The 20,637-nt window shown below is 39.3% G+C and overlaps 2 non-coding genes across 2 annotated transcripts; both read right to left on the reverse strand.

Moving 5' to 3' along the window:
• Nucleotides 1-1,525: 1,525 nt before the first annotated feature.
• On the reverse strand, nucleotides 1,526-1,716 carry LOC123463640. The gene has a single exon (XR_006639044.1). It is a non-coding gene; the product is annotated as a U2 spliceosomal RNA (small nuclear RNA).
• Nucleotides 1,717-8,314: 6,598 nt separating this feature from the next.
• On the reverse strand, nucleotides 8,315-8,420 carry LOC123463777. The gene has a single exon (XR_006639161.1). It is a non-coding gene; the product is annotated as a U6 spliceosomal RNA (small nuclear RNA).
• Between the last annotated feature and the right edge of the window lie 12,217 nt (nucleotides 8,421-20,637).

A 20,637-nucleotide genomic window follows, 5' to 3' on the forward strand; every position in this document is an offset into this window, starting at 1 on the left:
CATATCCTCCCTGCTCAGGAAGACAGGTGACTTACCAGGGGGCCAGTGCAGAAGTGTCCCATCATCTCCAGTGGCCTCATGACATGGAAGTACAGCCAAAATATTGACAGTTTTACTCTAATGATTCCAGTTGGCTTTGGCTTATACATAGGTGATTAACACAGTCAGAAAGGAAGTTACATCTAACATAATTTTGTCCTATCTTTAAAATTTTTGTTGTACTGTGGCAGCATAAGCCATATATCTGAGGCATAGGAAGTAGGCACATCTCACATTTTAATATGTGACAACCAATGATTTTGGCTTAAACTTGATAGCTATTGATTTTATTTTACCACAGAAATTTTTATTAACATAAAACAATTTTATGTTTTGCCCATGACTTAAATTTGATAAAGTTTAAGTAAGCTATCCCAACAAATTCCAGGAAGATGAAAGTTATTATTACTGAAATTAAATCACTTAAACCTAAGTGATTAAACCTAGTTATGACCATTTAATAAAATTAGCATAAATAAGACAGAAGCTATCTGTATAGTCACAATGTCTTTAGGTATGAGTACTTCACCTTTGGAAATTAACCATTTCTATGTGAGCCTTTATCTTTAGAATAGTTAAAACCTTGATGAAAAGAGGAACCTAATTTACTTTACTGAGTCTTAAAGCCAGTTTTATAACCCTTAAATCATAACAAATTAGCATCAGTGACCTGTTAATGAGTGAGGCCTTATCATAAGACTCAGTTTCTCTATTTAACATTTTGTCTAGTGACAGACTTTATCTAACAGATGTGACTGTAGGTGTTCATAAGAGAAGAACTAAAGAGAACCACAGTTATATGCTGTATTCCTTTTTCCTTGTCAGAGACAATTGGCCATTTTTGTCTCTAGTCAGAGTCTGAGGGACACATGGCTTAAACACTTGCATGGGGTTTGAGATAAAGGGGGTTCCACCTGTTTTTTTTTAAGAGTCCAGCTTTCCATGAATTTAAGTAGCATATGTTGGAAAGCAAGAGCAAAATGAAATTACAGAGCAGAGAGATAAGCATCCTGACATTTTTTTTCCTATTTTGAAGTTGTTTGTTTTTACATAGCAAATTTACCCATTTGTAAAACACAAGGTGATAGATTTTTGTGTATGTTTACCCTGGTTAAACCTCCAATTACATCTGTACTTATGACTTTGTGACCCACCTAACATAGGCATCACCTGTGTCTAATGTAAGATGAATTTAGATTAAGACTATGTCCCTATATAAAACTTTTAGAGTATCCTTAAGTGTCTGTAAACAGTTGAAGAATCTCTAACTTTAAGCATGGCATTTAGCTTTAGCCTGAAAATTCTTTCCTACATATGCACATCTTTATCCACATACTTTAACATTCTCAGTACCACTCAAAAAGCATTTTTAACGAGCATTCTATGTCCCAACATTGAAAATTGTTTTTCAGTTCCTTCAATCAATTCATCTCACCCCACCATTAATTGTCTTTTCTCTCTCTTTTTTAAAATTTTAATTCCCCCGAGGGGGTGCACCATTCCTGGAAGTACTGCAATACCAGGTTGATGCGTGGAGTGGATGGAGTAAGCTCCTATTCCAACTCCAAGCTCCAAAAATCCATTTAATATATTGTCCTCAGATAGAGGACCTATCAGATATTAAACTGATAAGAACAGATACTACACTTGATCTTAGCCAAAAGGCCGAGAAGTGATTATCTTTCTTATAAGGCTATTAAAAAATTACACCAAATTGATTAATCCTATTACTAAAAAGAAAGCAGTCTTACTACAATTTTATATCATTAATACCAATAACACATTTGGGAATGATTTTATTAGGAGTAGCTAAGGCAAATTGTGTTGTTATCTTGAGGCAGGCTGGCTCATAAGTCAGATCAGTTAACTCCTCCTTTTAAGTAACAGGACATTACAATCTTTTTTTTTATATCTGATAAATTATAAGTTACCTCTTTAGAGGAAGTTTTGTTGTTTTTAATAATCCTCTATGTAAGGTGAACTTGACCTAGAACAAATATCTGGCAAATTCACTCCTGTAAAAGACATTTAACTTTTCCTTTTTAATTTCTATGCTTAGGTCTTTGATTTCCTTGGAATGGTTCTCTAGAAGAGAAAGGAATGTCACCTGCTTCCATCTCATCTCTTTAGTTACAAACAGTCACAAACATGACATGACTAGCAAGCACATTGAGCACACATAGACACATATACACACACATATAAAAAGAACATATCCTCCATATAAAATCAAAAAGAACTTGAAGCAATCTCAATTCCTTGTGTTTTTAAAATATCTTTTACTATGGCAATTAGCTCCTTTTTACTCTGTTAAATTTTTTTTTCTTTAACTTGTGTTCCTTATGCCTTGAGGGAAGTTTTAAGCCTTTCAACAATTTATGTTTACTTAGGGTCTGTCCCATGTTAGAAAAGGAAAGAGGAGAAATTGCAAGACCAGAGGGCAACATTCCCAGTCAGAGAACTGGCATGGGGGGTTCCCGGTGGGCCTGACATGAGCCTGACCGCAAGTCTAAGAGCTGGCAGCTGCTCTAAGAGCATTTACTGGCTGTTGTGTACCCAATTTTGTTGATAGGAAGAGAGGCTAGATAGGAGGTCTTTGCCAATGTCTGAACGGGCTGTCAGGATTCGCACAGGGAGCTAGAGGCCTTCAGCCGATGCCAGAGGGTAGCCCTGGCCAAGAGGCTTCAGTTGCCCTGTCGCTATGTTGCAATTCCATGTGATGGCACCAACCTAAACTAAAAGGAGGAAGAGAAGTGCAAAAAGGAAGTCCCACAGCTCTTGTGCCTTGAAAAACATGACTCAATAGTCTTTAATTGCCTAAAATTCGTCACTTACTGCAAACGAATGAGTTTCACAGGCAGGCTTTTCTGCGTCAATCATGGTGCAGGTCTGTTTTACAGTTGTATTGCCTGTAGTGACCTCTATGCAGACCTTCACTCACCCCAATGGGGTGGCGGTCTAATGGCTGGGACGGCTGTCCGCTTTGAGTGACATTCAGGTCACACTCCATACTTTGGGCCCCACGTTGGGTGCCATGTGCCCCAGCCCATGGGGAGTCGAACAAAGAAGCGAGGTGAAAATTAATCTGAATGAAACAAGGCAAACAGACACAAGAAGGAGACAATGCTAGATGTTTGTCACGGCCTCGAGAGTTTATTCTTACATGTACATTTATATAGGGTTGTAGGGGGAAGGGGACATGGTCAGGGCAAGGAGTTGTAGGGGGAAGGGGACGTGGCCAGGGCAAGGAGTTGTCAGAAAATCTAGAGGGGATGTAATTAGGTGTTCATCTAATCTTACCTCACTGGCTTAACATCCTGACTACACCAGGTTTCACATCCTGACCATAAACTGTCCTTTTGCAAAAGATAAGATTCTGTAAGTAGTCTGCTGACCGGTTCCAGATGTACCTAATAGAAAGTTGGATGGACCATTTTTCTGAGTAATGAGACAGTTTATGAGCAGGCCCAGGCAAAATGGAGAGGCTTTTGCTCTATGGCTCCTGACAGAAAAGTAGCATTGGAATATGTTTGTTTGGATTCAAATGAGAGGCTTTTAGTGAAGATTTTAGACATGAGCTCTATGTTCAGCATGCTATAATGTTCAGAAAAACCCAACCAAAAGTAGCCATAAGAAACCCAGCTGACACCATGAGCACACACAAAGTAGTCAGTATTACTTTAAATGGAGTGAAAAAAATTAATAAGTTAATATAGGTCAAATACCAGCTGCACAGGTAAAAATTTTATAAAGGCCACTGAGTTAATCCAGCTGAAACTGAATTGTGTGGGTTTTATTAATGTCATCAAATGTGATGTGACACAGCATCAACTATTCTATGCTCTTGGCAAATGCTCTGAGATGTGCCCAGAAGCGTGTAGCTTTGTTGGGTGCTATGCTAAGAATTCACTGTTCTTAGGCACCTTAACATTTTCATTTGGTGTGCATTCTTTCCATATGGGAGGGTTTGGTACTGCTCCTATGGCACCTCATCTGTCCTATAGATTTGCCACTTTCCCAAGGGGGCCTTTGATTCTGCTAGAAGTATAAAATAAATTAAAGCCTTTATCAGGCATTAATATAAAGTGAGGAGATATTAAATGCAACCAAAGTAGATAAGGTGAAATATCTGTGTACTTACAATTTATTTTCTCTTTCAAGATATTTGCACTAAATAGCTTTAGTCTGTCTTTGCTTCACAATAAATTAATAGTACATACTTGAACCATCAGAACCTTGTCAAAAGCTTTATATATCAAAATTATTATCAATCTCAAAGGAGACTTCCAGTTAAGATGGCAGCTTAGGAACCACACCAAAGCATCCTAGGGGAGGAAAAGCCAAAGAATACCCAGCAAAATACACAATTTTACTAAAAAGTGAGGTGTATAAGAAATTAAAATGGCAGCAGAGAAGTAGGAGAGATCCAAGGCACCCAGAGCCCACACAGGCAGGCCTAAGCCACTCCTGCAGTGGCAGCTCTGGCTCCAGCCCTGGCAGTGGTGGCTTCAGCTCCAGCAGCAGCAGCAGCAGCAGCAGCAGCAGCAGCAGCAGCAGCTACAGCAGCTGCAGATCCAGCAGCAGCAGCTTCAGCAGCAGCAGTAGCAGCAGCAGGGGCTCCAGCAGTGGCAGCTACAGCAGCGGTGGTGCCAGGTCTGTGGGGCCACAGCTGCCAGGCTCGGCTTGCCCCACAGGAAAAGCCAGTACCCAGCTTCAGAAAACAGAACATCAGTCCAAGGATCCAGCCAGCCTACCTGAACCCATACAGCACCAAAGAGGGACACAAGCAGAGCACAGCATAACAGACCAAATCATCCAAAAAGGTAACTGGGATGGCACCAGGGAAAGGTCTCACTTGGTCACAAGCTGACTTGGAACCCTCAACAGACCAGAAATCTTAATCTCTTTGTGGATAGAGGGTCTGGTTGTTATAATACTTACTCTTGTATAAATACTCGGTGCTGTTTTTCATTGAATGTGTACATTGTTTAGTTATATTTTAGAATCTACCTGTATTTTGTTCCACCCAGCCTACTTGAATACTCTCTTAGCAGGCAAACCCTCCCCCTAGGAATACCTTTATAGATACTCTGAGAGTCTTAAGAGCTACACCTAACACCTTAAGCTCCTACCCTGAAGATATATAACATCAGATCAATTGATACAGCTAAGAATACCCAGCTAGCTAGAAAATCCAAGCATTAACTTAATCCAAGATGTAAAAATATATACATTATAACACAAAATTATTATCAACTCCCTGTTGGGATAAGCCATATTAATATGTTATGACAAATTTATTATCATGAGAGGAAATAAATGTAATCAGCCATCTTTAAAACCTGCTCTAGCTATGGCTTCTCAATACAAAACAAGTAGAATGGATTAGCATGAGTCCCTGTTTTTCCCCCAAGAGTCCTCCAATTTCATTCATTACAAAGAGATTTTAAAGATTTGAAAAGCTCTTTACAGCAGCATTTACCTTTCTGCGAAATACTCTGTATCTTAAATATTATATACACATTTTGTCTTATAGTAAGCTACAGGAACACTGGCTTGAGAATTTGTGCAACCAGAGAGATCTACATGAGCCTCAATCCTCACTTCTGGATGGAAATGGCCAGAGGCCGGGCACTCTGCTCCTCCAGCTCCTCTGCAGTCACAGGTGGGTTGGATAGACATGTGCTGGAAATAACTTTCTCCAAACAGCTCTATGAGGGATCCCACAGCCCAGTTTCTGTTTTTTTTTTTTTCCCCCAGTATGTAAGGTTAAAAAGAAAATAATGGGGACTGGATGGATGGCTTAGTAGTTAAGGCTTTTGCTTGCAAAGCCAAAGGACCCAGGTTCAATTCCCCAGGACCCATGTAAGACATATGCACAAGGTGGCGCATGAGTCTGGAGTTCATTTGCAGCTGCTGGAGTCCCTGGCACCCCCATTCTCTACACCCCACATCCCTCTTTCCCTCTGGGAAGGAAAGAAAGAAAGAGAGAAAGGAAAAGAAGAAGGAAGGAAGGAAGGAAGGAAGGAAGGAAGGAAGGAAGGAAGGAAGGAAGGAAGGGAAGGGAAGGGAGAGATAGCCAGAAGCTATCTTTGTGTCTGAGCTGCCATCTGGCTGGTGATGGAGCTGAGGAGGTGCTGACTGGAGGTTGAACTATGGGCATAAGAATTGTGATGCTTAAATTCCTTTTGAAGTTTATAGATTTAGTTGCCTTTTTTTTTAATGCAAGCCCAAAAGACTTGACCTTTTTATTTATGCGAGAGAGAGAGAGAAAGAGAGAGAGAGAATGAGAATTGGCATGCCATGGCCTCCAGCAACTACAATGGAACTCCAGACATGTGTGCTCCCTTGTGTGCATATGTAGCTTGCATCACTATGCCTCTGGCTTATGTGGTTCCTGAAGAGTCAAACATGAGTCCTTAGGCTTCACAGGCAAGCTCCTCAACTACTAAGCCGTCTCTTCAACCCTTAGCTCCTTTTTGTAAATTATTTTATTTTTGAGAGAGAGAAAGAATGGGGACACCAGGGCCTTTCCACTGCAATACACTCGTTTAAAACAAATATGTTATTTATTTATTTATTAGAGAGAGAAAATGGGCACATTAGGGCCTCCAGTCACTGCAACCAAACTCCAGACATATGTTCCACCTTGTGCATCTGGCTTATGTGGGTACTAGGGAATTGAACCTGGGTCCTTAGGCTCCACAGGCAGGGGCCTTAACCACTAAGCCATATCTCCAGCCCAATAAACTCATTTTAAGTGCAGGAATTATGTAAATCAATGTCAAGGTTTCTCAAACCTCTAAAAATAGAACTACAACATGATCCAGCTATACCCCTCAGGAGCTTATACCCAAAAGATTATATGCTCAAGCTCAGAGATATTTATTCACCAATATTGTTATGCTCCTCTCCATGGCAGAACATGAATCAGCCTGGATACCCATCAGTGGAGGAATGGATAATGAAGATTTCGTATGTACATCTAGTGGAATTCTATTCAGCCATACAAAAGGAACTTATGACAATTTCTAGACAATAGATGGAACTGGGAAATAATAGATTAAGTGAGGTAACCCAGGTACAAAGTAGTAGACATGGCATATTCTTTCTCATATGCAGATCCCTAGCTTAGAACCTTGATATGTTTGTATTCTCATGTGAACCAGAGAGTGTGTGAATGCCAGGAACATAGGAAGGAGCCCATGAGAGAGGGGAAAATATGCAGCCTCAACGGACAAGAGTAGGGAAGGTAGTAGATCTTAAGGGATATGAAAGTCAAGGGGAGAATACTCAGGGTGAAAGAGTGAAAGAAGAGTGGGGGCAGGGATTGGGAGCCAAATATGGGGAGGGGGCTCAATCAAAACTAAGCACATACAGTATAAAGAATAAAAATAAAATAAGTGCAAGTTTAAAAAGAAGTAATGACTTAGATATCTTGTCATACTGGCACAGAATAGGCTCATTTTGTATTGCTACAATGTAAGTATTTTCTTTTTATTTTAGGGTTTTCATTTATATTACAAGCCTTTTCTTATACCAAATCTTGGACCAAGGTTAATTTCTTTGCTTTGAAAGGTTAAATTTGTTCTGGGCCTATATTATGACCATAAGATCATAATTTAATTCAGAAACTGGGGTTCAGAAACGTGAAATAAAGAAAATGAAGGACGAATGGAAATGACAGCAAATAAATTAACTTAGAAGGAAATGCAAACAACTGACCCTCCAAATTATTCTTTCTGGAACTCTCCTATAGGAGAGGAAAATGTGAATCTCAGAGTCTGGAAAAATCAGTCTTCTACCAGCATTTAGTGTGGCTAATGCAGCGTGCAAGCATCAGAGCCTGTCGCCTCATAGGCTAAGCTCTGCTACACTGAGGCAGCTGTGCACTGAGGGCCTGGCTCCGCACTGAAGTGGCATGGCAGCAGGAGCCTGCTTTGATTTCTTTTCCCCCACTAAGATATACCACGTATAAACATCTGACCTAAGGACAAGGGTTCTCACTCTGAGATGCTGGCAAATGTTTTAAAACTGGCTTTGTGGGGAGAAAAAGCTAAAAAATACAACAATTACTTGTAGTCTGGTACGTTGTTTCTAACATTGCCAATTTCCAAGCAACAACTGTGATATCAACCAGTTCATGAATTTTTCTTTGTTTGTTTTTTCCAGGCTGACCTGGAATTCACTATGAAGTCTCTGGCTGGCCCCAAACTCATTGCGACTCTCCTAACTCAGGCTCCTGAGTACTGGGGACTAAAGGTGCATCCACCACAGCTATAAGGAACACTTTATAAATGTTCAAGTTATCCTTGTGCAGGGGCCATGCTAATCTTCTCTGTATCATTTCAATTTAGCATACATGCTGCCAAAGCGAACACATTCATGAAATTTTTGAAAACTTCTCAATTGGCTTATTGTTAACTATCATGCATAGATTTCAGCATTACACTGATATTAATTTATTATGCTATAATATTTATGAAGTGTCTGGTGTAGGAATAGAAGATATAAAAGAAGACTAATCCCACCCTCTGTTAATAATGTAAAAGAGACAAACTTTTAACAACTAAATATAATATTGTAGATTATATACAGGCTATATGGAAGCAAAAACATGGAATTATATAAATCTGTCTGAGAATGTCAAGGAACACAAAAGTCACAATTTAGTTATTTACTTAGCATGCTTTAAGAACTACTATTTTATACAAACTGCTGAGTACATGATAATGCAAAAGCAAATTAGACACATCTATTGAGAGCTTCATACTAATGGAAAAATAGCAGGCTAATGATGGAGATCGTTGTAAATATAATCATAGCATGGGTATTAAAAACAATGATAACACATTGAGGAAACCTGAAAATCAGACCTGGGGAGATAACTCAATAGTTGAGTTCATTTTCTCCAGCCACCCATGCAAAGCAAATTGCCAAAGGTGGCACAAGCACCTGGTGTTTGTTTGCAACAGAAAAAGACCTTGGAACACACACACCAATAAGTAAATAAATATTTTAAAACGAAAAACAAAATTTTAAATCCACAAACTCAGAACTATTCTACTACTATCCTAGTCATAGAAGGCTTCATTTTTCTCTAATCTCATTTCTACTGACGATTGCAGTAAGGGCAGGAAGCACCTTTATGATATTGATCACTGGGCTCAAATATGTAATACAAAAGCAAATGATTTCCAACTACACATAACATACTTGTACAAATGTGACATGGCCATGAGGTAAAGACTCCATGGGCAGGGGGTTTCAAAGCATCTGTACTTGTTTTAGTCATCTTTCTGCTATTGTAACAAATATTTGAGAATATCAGCTCATAATGAGGAAAACTTTATTTGCATTCTCTGTTCTAAAAGTTTCTGTCCATGATCAGTTAGTCCCACTGCTTCTGGGACTAAGGTGAAGTGATTAGGGCAAGGCAAGAGCACATGATGAAATGAGCTGCTCACTGGCTGGTAGTGGAACAGAAAAGAGGAATGGATCGAATTCCCTGAATGTCCTTTAAAGCACAGCTTTGGTGATGTAAGAACTCCCACTAGGCTCCACCAGTGAAAGAATCTACCCAGTCCATCGCAACCTGGGAACCAAGTTGTTGGATATTTTTGTTTGGAGGGGTGGGGTACATTCCAAATCCAAATGGGAGCACTTGATGAGGAGTTCCAGTCTGTTTATACAACATTCCTTCAGGAACATCTGCTAGCCATGTAAAACAATGAATCAAAAGATACTTGTGATGATGCTACAAAGGAAAAAGGTTTTCATTCTTTCTAAAAAGATGTTTTAAATGGAAATACTATGGCCTACAGAGGGATAGTCCAAATTCACTTCAAGTACAAATGATTGAAGTGGATTCAATTATACCAATAGAATATTAACTTTTGATCTAAGAAGACCTTTTTATTTCACTCTTCAAAGGTTCCCAGCCACTGGGGAGGCCACTGACATATGTTCTAGGGTACCTAGCCAAGAAACCTGCTTCCAGGGGCTCAGAGTGGGGCATGAGCGAGAAAAGAACATTAACTAGCAATGGCAGAAGGCAAACATGAAAGTTAGTCCAAGAGTAAGTAAGTATCTAGTAATTTGGAAACTCTATGTGTCCATCTTCATGGCAAATCTATTATATACTTTATGAGCAATACCTGGAGTATAAAATTTTTCAGAGTGAAAAAATGAGTTCATGTTTAAAATTAAATTATATGTGCCCCCAAAAGATATTAGAGGAATGAGACAATTTCATGATTGTTTCACTAATATAATTTAACCTTTCTAGAAAGCAAGTTAGAAACAAGTGGGAAAAGCCATTAGAATTTACTATAAGCTTTTGGATACTTTGAGTAATCTATTTATTCATTTATTTGACAGAAAGATACAGAGAGAGAGAATGGGCATGCTAGGGCCTCTATCCACTGCAAAAGAACTCCAGACACATGTACTACCTTGTGCACCTGGCTTTACATGAATACTGGAGAATCAAACCTGGGTCCTTTGGCATTGCCGACAAGTGCTTTAACTACTAAGCCATCTCTCTAGTGCCCACTTTGAATAATCTATGCAACTTAGCAGTTGATTTTTCCCCAGCATTCCTAAGAGCTAGAATTAACTTTCCAACACAGGAAACAGTCCAACAAATCGCACTCTTTCTACAGTATGGAATATTATGGAAACAATAACTATAGTAATACAATTTTGATACTTTAAGGTTTATGATTATTGTCTTAAACAATGTGTGGGGCTGGAGAAATAGCTTAGCAGTTAAGGTACTTCCCTGTAAGGCCTAAGGATCTATGTTTGATCCAGATCCCATGTAAGCCAGACACAAAAAAGTGAGGCAAGTGCAAGGTCACACATGTCTACCAGTTGGCACAAGCGTCTGGAGTTCGATTGCACTGGCTGAGGCTCTGGTGCATCAATTCTCTTTCTCTCTCTCTTTCTCACTTGCTCTCTGTCTAAAAATAAAAGTAAATGAGTAAAGTTTTCCATATATGTGGCTATCACAATTTGTAAAAAAAAAAAAAAAAAAAGAAAAAGAAAAAAGTAAATTAAAAGGTGTTTTAGCTTTTGATATTTGATTTCCAGACAACAGATTTCCTTTTAATCCTGCTCACTTAACCCATGGTGTGCAAATCCACTTCAACTTTTTCACTTTTAAAATACTTAAAAACTAGGGCTGGAGGAATGGCTTACAGTTAAGGCACTTGCTGCAAAGCCTGAGGACCCAGGTTCGATTCTTTAGGTCCTCCATAAGCCAGATGCACAGAGTGGGCACCTGTATCTGGAGTTCATTTACAGTGGCTGGAAGCCCTGGTGTGCCCATTCACACTATCTCTCTCTTTCTGTCTCTAATAAATAAATAAATATTTTTTAAAATATTTAAAAACTAGGTAAACGGAGCTACTCAGTAACCTTTCCACCCACCCCAGCAAAACTGTATTACTTTCTCCAGTTTACCCCTGTTCTGATCAACTTTAAGGAAAAAAAATTGAGGCAAATTTGGAAGACAGAAACTGACAGACATCTCCCTGGAAAGAACAGGCTGTATTCAGTGCCTGAGAGGAACAGCTCAGGCTCCAGAGGCACTGTAATCCTGGAAATGAGAGACAGCACTTTTTTCTTATTTATTTATTTATTATTTGGTTTTTTTGAGGTAGGGTATCACTCTGGCCCAGGTTGACCTGGAATGCACTATGTAGTCTCAGGGTAGCCTTGAACTCATGGTGATTCTCCTACCTCTGCCTCCCGAGTGCTGGGGTTAAAAGTGTGTACCACCACGCCCCGCTAAGAGAGCACTCATTTCACTGGAAATGAGCTGGGAGTTTAGGAGGAGGAGGAGGAGTGAGGAAGTGATGGAAACAAGCTGCTTCTCCAGGTGTCTAGTTCCCCAGGGTCAGCAGGCTGCTTCTTTTTAATGAACTCCATTAATGTGGGACAGTTTGTGACTCTGGCCAGACTTCCTGGTGTCTAGAGCTTATATGCTAACTGCCTCAGGGTCCTGTTTGCTAATTTTTTCATAAACCATGTCCATGTATTCTTTTCCTTCAATGTACTTATTCTGAAAATATTTAAATATGACAGTTTCTAGATGGCAGTAACTCTCTGATCTGCTTAACAGTATGAGTTAAATTACCCTTCTGTGTATTTGGCTGGCTTAGGAGTTTCCAACCTGCAGCCCATGGGCCACAAATCTAGGATAGCTATGACTGAAGCCTAACACAAAACCCTGAGCTGACTTAAAACATTATGAAATTTCTTTTGAAATTTTCTTTGTAACCCAATTGCATGGTTCTCAAGCATGTCCTTTGTAGGTGACAATGTTGTGTTGCAATGTCAAGCAAAATAAAGATATGTATGCTCTTGCCACTCACAGGGCACCCAGGATAGAGATAAAAGTCCTTTAAGACCACTTCAGGTAAAAAGCTAATATTGAGTTGTGCCTTCCCACATTGCGCAATATTGTGAGGTAAAAATTTATACACCAAAATGCTGAGTAATGAGTGTGGAGAAACAATCCTTTGATAATTGGTAAACAAAGGCACAATTCAGGCTGTTTAAGAAACAGACTTGAACCCCCAGGGTGCCCTAGGAAGTTCCAACTCTAGAGGCACATTGTAATATTTCTCTCCTTGACAGAACACTGGGCGTCTGTTAGAACATTTTTTTCCTGAAGTCAAGGAGATAAACTAAGGCCAAACATGTCCTCATAGCTTGGAATTACAAAAGTAACAGTTTAAAATAGTTCAAGTGTTCACTGCTAGGGTTTCCAGGAGGACCTCTGCAGAGAGGATGACAATGTGGGCAGCACCATCCAATAGGCTAGTGTACCTGATGGAATAAAAAGGGAAGAACAGAACGCCACAGCTTGTGCAAGCTCCACTCTGAGTGAGCGCATCCATTGCTGTCATCACTCATGCACCTCATCAAGCTTCAATGTTGACTCACACCAGCAACTCTAAGAAAAGAAGCCCCCAGGCCTTCAGCCTTGGACGGGGTCAGCATAATGTGTCACGTTTGTCCTGAGGTTTCCAATTCCTTGAACTAGGCAGTTACTGGTTACTCAGCCTCTCTAGCATGTGGTTAGTAATTGTTGGACTAACTAGCTTTGAGTCATGTAAGTTGAGCCAATAAATCCACACAAATACACATACATACATACACACATGTACATATGCATGTGTGTCAACTTGCTGGAATCTAGAATCACCTAGAAGACAAAACTCTGAGTATGTTGTGAGGATGCTTCTAGATTAGGTTAATTGATATGGGAATACCCACCTTAAAAAAGGAGGCACCATCCCATGGGCTGGGTATCTTTGTTAATTCTATTATTTCTTTTATGTATTTTTAAGTTTACTGAGTATTAGGTTTTCTTAGGGTTTTTTCATATTTCCTAAGTTTTGATCAACCCTCCCCATATTCCTTCTTCTTGCTCATCCCCTGCTTAACCTTTCTTATCCCCACCATTCCCTCCTATAGTTTTTTATAATTTAATTTAATTTTTTTTAAAAAATTAAATTTTTATTTATTTATCTGACAGAGAGAGAGAGAGAAAGAAGCACAATAGAGAATGGGCACTCCAGGGCCTCTAGCCACTGCAAATGAACTCCAGATGCATGCACCACCTTATGCATCTGGCTTACATGGGTACTGGGAAATTGAACCTGGGTCCTTAGGATTCACAGGCAAGTGCCCTAACCACTAAAAAATCTCTTCAGCCCTTAAATTAATTTTTTAGTTAGCACACAGAATTCCCTGCATTGTTGCCATATCCCTTGAGTTCTACTACCTCCTGTTCTTAAAGTTTCTTATCACCGGAACATCCCTTAGGGCTTTGATAACATCCCAGGTTCTACAGAAACTCCAAGTTGAACTCACAGGTCTGAAAATTCATAATAAGGATCTACACGTGTGAGAAAATATATGCTGCTTTCACTTGGAGCTTTAGTTAGCTTACTCAATATATTTTCCAATATCACCCACTTTCTTGCCAATTTTAATTTTTCTATATTTCTCGAGACTTGCTTTGTGTCCTAATATAGTATCTATTTTAGAGTAAGTCCTACAGACTGCTGGAGAAAATGTGTATAGTGTTTGTGTGGAATGTGATGTACTCCTGTTTCCTTTATGGTGTCGTTTAACTCTAATGTTTCTCTATTTTTTATTTTAATGACCTTTCTATTAGAAAAAATGGTATGTTGAAGTCATCTACTATAAATATGCAGGGATTAAACTGTAACTTCATGTGTAGTAGTATTTCTTTTATGAAATTGGGTGCCCCTATGTTCAGTGAATATGTTTGGAATTGTAGTATCATCTTGGTGGACTGTCCCCTTAATCAGCATGAAGTGGTCTTCTTTATCTCTATTGAGTAGATTTTGTTTGCAGCCTATTTCATCAGATATTAAAATAGTGGCATATACTATTTCTTTGGCTCAATTTGCTTGAAATAACTTTTTTCCATACTTTCCCCTAAGGTAGGGTCTGTTTTTGTTCAGGAAGTGAGTTTCTTGGAGACAGCAAAAAGAAGTATCTTATTTACTAACCCAATCTGATAATTTGTGTCTTTTGATTGGGCAATTGAAATATTTAGTATTCAGTTATTACTGAAGGTGTGAATTAATTCCTGTCATGTTGATTTTATGGTGTTTGATGTTTTCGCAATCTTCATTTGCTTAGCAATTGACCTATCATTGACATTTCTTTATAGGAGCCTCTTGAATGTGTTTATCCTTCTCTTCAGTCCAAAGTATTCCTTCCAGTTTCCTCTGTAGCTATGGCTTGGTAGTCATAAATTACTTTATCATAGACAATTTTTCTTGCCCCTTCAATTATGACAGTTTTGCTGGGACAGCAGTTATCTTTAATGAAACTATGGGCTGGAGAGCTGGCTTAGCAATAAGGCACTTGCCTGTGAAGCCTAAGGACCCAGGTCCAATTCCCCAGTACCCATGTAAAACAAGATACACAAAGTGACACATGAGTCTGGAGTTCATTTGCAGTGGCTAAAGGCCCAGGTGTACCTATTCTCTCTCTCTTTCTTTCTCTCTCTTTCTCTCAGTTTCTCTCAAACAAACAAATAAGAAAGATGTATTTAAATTAAAAAAAAAAAACATGAAACGACATCATTCCAAGTCCTTCTGGCTGTTACTCTGTTGGGCCTGCCTTTATATGTGATTTGGTCCTTCACTCTTGGAGCTTTCAGTATACTTTCTTTGTTATGCATATTTATGCATATTTAACTTTAATATGATATATATAATTTCTTCTCTTGCCCTATATATTTGGGTTTATGTATGCTTCTTGTATCTGGATGTGCATCTCTTTTCCTAGATTTTTTCTATAATTTCATTGAAAGTATTTTAATTGTAGTGGCACATGCCTTTAATCCCAGCACTCGGTAAATTGAGGTAGGAGGATCACCATGAGTTTGAGGCCACCCTGAGAATCCAGAGTGAATTCTAGGTCAGCTTTGGCTAGAGCAAGACCCTACCTTGAAAAAAATAATAAATTTTTTTATACTTTATGCCCACTTATTGTAAATTTGGTCTTTTTTTTTTTTTTTTGGTTTTTCAAGGTCGGGTCTCACTCTGGCTCAGGCTGACCTGGAATTAACTATGTAGTATCAGGGTAGCCTCAAACTCATGGCAACCCTCCTAACTCTGCCTCCCAAGTGTTGGGATTAAAGGCGTGTGCCACCATGCCTGGCTAAATTTGATCTTTTTATGGTGTCCCAAATATCTTCCTCTACCTTGTCTTCAAGCCCTTCCTCTTTTGCACATGATCCATTCTACTGGCAAGTCTTTCCATGGAGCTTTATATTTTTATTTTCATTTCCAGTCTCATTTCAGTTTTGTTTTGCTTCAGTAACTTATCTGTTTATTGAATTCAGTTTATGTACTGATTTTGCTTCCCCATTTCAATCAATAATCTGTGTTCTCTTGGGTTATATTCAGGTGCTTATTCATTTCTCATTTGAATTCATTGTTATTTATTTATGCTCTCTAGGATTTGGCATTTAGTCACATCCTACTTGACTTCTTTGTTCATATTTATATTCATTCTTTTGAATTCTTTGTAATTTTCCTCTAAGTAGCTCTCATTGGGAGCCAGCCATTACTATGAGATTGGTAATTTTTTTTTTAATTTATTTATTTGAGAGCAACAGACACAGAGAGAAAGACAGAGGGAGAGAGAGAGAATGGGCACGCCAGGGCTTCCAGCCTCTGCAAAGGAACTCCAGACGCGTGCGCCCCCTTGTGCATCTGGCTAACGTGGGACCTGGGGAACCGAGCCTCGAACCGGGGTCCTTAGGCTTCACAGGCAAGTGCTTAACCGCTAAGCCATCTCTCCAGCCCGAGATTGGTAATTTTTTTAAGAGACATACTGACTTGGCTTTTTGTGTTACTTGTTTTGCAATGGGACTTGCCCATCTGGAGATAGAGCATTGGTTGAGTTGAGTCTCTCTGGTACACCTGTATTAAGTATTTGGATCAGTGCTTAGTGTTCCTCTGCCTTAGCTCAGTGCTGCTTGAAGTTCAGTCATGGAGACAGTTGGTGCTGACTTGCAGATGGAGTAGGTGAGGTCCCTAAATTAAGTTGAGAGGGTATTGCTACCCCGTATCTTACAAGCCATATTACGTGTAGTATGGTGTGGGCAATGGATAGTGCATCCTGAATTGTGTGGTGCTCCAGTGGTAGGTGGCACCGACAGAAGGAGGGGCACAGAGATTTGACAGGAGGAGGGACTAAGAGACTGGACAGCTCTACCCAGATATATGTATAGGATCCCAGCAATGGGCAGCATGAGTGGGAGGAGGGTTGCAGAGACCAGAAAGCTGTACCAAGATCTGGTGTTCCTATTTTATTATTATTATTATTATTATTATTATTATCATCATTATTATTGTTTGTTTTTTGAGATAGTCTCACTCTAGCCCAGGCTGACCTGGAATTTACTATGTAGTTTCAGGGTGGCCTCAAACTCATGGCAATCCTCCTACCTCTGCCTTCCAAGTGCTGGGATTAAAGGTGTGCACCACTATGCCCGGCAGATGTTCTTATTTTATACTCATCTTCTGACATCCATCTGATTTTGCTTTTTTACTTTCTTCTTAGTGGGAAATTTGTTTTTCTTTTTTCTTATTTTTATCTAATTTCTTATTCTTTTAACTTCTCCTACATAACATTCTTTTTACAATACTTTATTTATTTATTTGAGAGAAAGAAAAAGAGACAGATATAGAAAAAGTTTTATATATATAATTATATATAATATATTTTAATTTTATATAATTATATATATAATTTTATAATTATATATATGTGTGTGCATATATATATACATATATATACATATACACATACATATACATATACATATATATATATATGTATATATATACACACACATATATATGGAGAGAGAGAGAAAGGGTGTGCCAGGGAGAAAGAGTGTGCCAGGATCTCTAGCCACTGCAGATGAACTCCAGATATTTGTGCTACCTTGTGCCTCTGGCTTTATGTGGGTACTGAAGAACTGAACCTGGATCCTTTGGCTTTGCCAACAAGCGCCTTAATTGCTAAGCCATCTCTCTAGCCCTCCATATATTCTTAATGCTCCTCCTTAATTTTTTCTCTTTTTATGTATTAAACCATGCTTTACTTCTATTTCTCTGTCTCCTTTCTTTATCTCATTAATTTATAATTTTTACACTTAACCTAAATAACTTTTATTAAAACATTTTATCTAATTATGAGAGAGAGAGAATTGGTGTGCCAGGGCCTCTGCCACTGCAAATGAACTCCAGACACCTGTGCCACCTTGTGCATCTGGCTTACATGGGTCCTGGGTAATCCAACATGAGTCCTTTGGCTTTGCAGGAAAGCAACTTAACCACTAACCCATCTCTCCAGCCCAAAAGATTTTGGTTTATTTTTTCGAGGTAGGGTCTCACTCTAGTCCAAGTTAGCCTGGAATTTACTCTGTAGTCTCAGGCTAGCTTCAAACTGACTTTGACCCTCCTACATTTGCCTCCTGAGAGCTGGGATTAAAGGCATGTACCACCATGCCTAGCATTAATCTAAATCATTTTTAACTTCATAGTACATGGTAAAGTAGCTTTGCCATTTTCAGCTTTGTGGTAAATTTTGATGTAGTAATATAATGTTATTCATTGGTGCAGCTTTTCTTATAACAACTTGATTTCTCCTCAGCAAGTGGTACTGGAGATCAAGTTCTCAATAGTGAAAACTCAGTAAGAAGAAACCCTCTACCCCAAAGACAGAAGGGATATCAAACCCAAAAGATGTACAAATCACAGAAAATAAATGCAAAAATCATGAGATATCAAGACATTACCCTCCCAAAAGATCAAAACTTCTCACCTACTGAACACAGAGATGAAATAAAAGGTAAGGATTCCACATAAAAACTGATTAATTACTGAAAGAGGATACAAACAAACCAGTGAATTCAATCTAGGACTTGAAGAAAAAAGTCAGCGACATAGCAGAAAAAGTCAATAAAATGTTTGAGAAATTCAGCAATATAGGTGGAAAAGTCATCAGCTGTAGCAGTTACTTTCTCATTGCTGGGACAAACCACGTGACAAGAAGCAGCACAGAAGGAATGCTTTTACTTCCAGCTCACAACTTTGAAGGGAAGTTTCACCATGGGCAGGAATACATAACAGGAGCAGACAGTCGGGCATCATACCTCCACATCAGCAAGTGGGAAGCAGAAAGAAGTTGCTCATTACCACTAGAAAGCAGGGCTAGACAATAATAATGCAAGGCTCATGCCCACAGATATAATTCCAGCAAGTCTGCACCTCCCAAGAGCTCTATCAGCTGGGAATTAAGTATGAGGCTTAATCACAGACACACGAGGCTATGGGGGACTTCTCATACTAAAATCTCCACATTCCATCCTTGGATCCCATAGACTCAAGCCTATCTCATGATGTAAAAATGCACTGAGTTTAACTCCACAAGTCCCCATTTCTTTAACAGTCCTAACACTGTTCACTGTTCACTGTTCACATCTGAGACTCAAGACAGTTTCTTTTTTTTTTTTTTAAATATATTTATTTATTTGAGAGCGACAGACATAGAGAGAAAGACAGATAGAGGGAGAGAGAGAGAATGGGCGCGCCAGGGCTTCCAGCCTCTGCAAACGAACTCCAGACGCGTGTACCCCCTTGTGCATCTGGCTAACGTGGGACCTGGGGAACCGAGCCTCGAACCGGGGTCCTTAGGCTTCACAGGCGAGCGCTTAACCGCTAAGCCATCTCTCCAGCCCTCAAGACAGTTTCTTAACTGTGAGTCCTGTAACATAAAAGCACAAGTAGCATGCCTCTAATGCACAGTGGCACAGAACAAACATTCCCATTTTAAAATGAAGGAAGGTGTGCAGAACAAGAAAATTTTGGACTGATGCAAGATAGACAACCTGGAGGACAAACATCTAATCCTAAAGCTCCATGTCCAACACATAGGGCTTGTGACTAAACTGTCTGGAATCTAAAAACCTTGGGCAACTAACCAACTCCACCCCTCCAGCTGTGTTGCTTGCTTCCCAGGCAGAATCTACCCAAGCTAGCGGCTCTCCTTGGTGGCTATCCTATAGCCTTGGTAGCTCCGACATCTTGAGTATACCACTGCACCCATGATTAATTTTTACAGTTCAACATCATGTTCCACATGGTCTTCATGCAGGGACTTAAACATTGCCTCACACTGCCTTGTCTTAAGGGTTATTGAACCATGTGTAATTCATGAACCTCTATTTCAGGCATCTTAATCCTTCTAAAACCAGTACCAGGTAGGCAATACTGCCAAATATGTTTATGCAAGGGAGGATGAAAGGCAGTCTTAATATTAAGAGCAAAGGAAAAAATGAATTTTATAAGAAGTTTCTGAGCAACAAACAGAATTACACATGTCCAACACATAAAATCAGCTAACCTCTGATACTAATAGGCAAAGAAGTAAAGAAAAAAAATCCATTACTGACTCAAAAAATAACCAATAAAATTACTGGAATTAGTACATATCTCTCACTAAGCTTAAATATAAATGACCTCAGCTCCTCAATAAAGATATACAGACTGTGACAGGATTAGAAAACTAGATCCAGCCTGTTGTCTTCAAGAAACACACTGTGGTAGTTTGAATGTATGTCCCCTAGTAAGCTGGGTGTTTTATTAAATCTTGTCTTCAGCTACCTGGCTGGAGGAGGTGTCATTGGGGGCAGATCCTGGAGTCCAGCCCTGAGGTATCATTGGGGGCAGGTCTGATTTGTAGCCCAAAGGTGTTCAGTGTAGTCTGAGCTCTTTCTGAGTTCCCTGCTGTTTGCTGCCACATGTGCTTGCTTTTGGTGCTGGCTGTTTGGTAGTTTCTCTCTGCTTGGATTTATGAATGAGAATCATCTTCTTTCACTATTGATGGAACGTCCCCTTGGATCTGTAAGCTAAAATAAACCCTTCCTCCTATATACTGTGTCTGTTTGGGAGTTTATCCTAGCAATGCGAAGCTTACTACAACACACACCTTACTAGTAAAGATACCCTTTACTATGAAACAAAG

Source organism: Jaculus jaculus, chromosome 9, assembly GCF_020740685.1.
Source record: "Jaculus jaculus isolate mJacJac1 chromosome 9, mJacJac1.mat.Y.cur, whole genome shotgun sequence".
In the NCBI taxonomy this organism is placed as follows: domain Eukaryota; kingdom Metazoa; phylum Chordata; class Mammalia; order Rodentia; family Dipodidae; genus Jaculus; species Jaculus jaculus.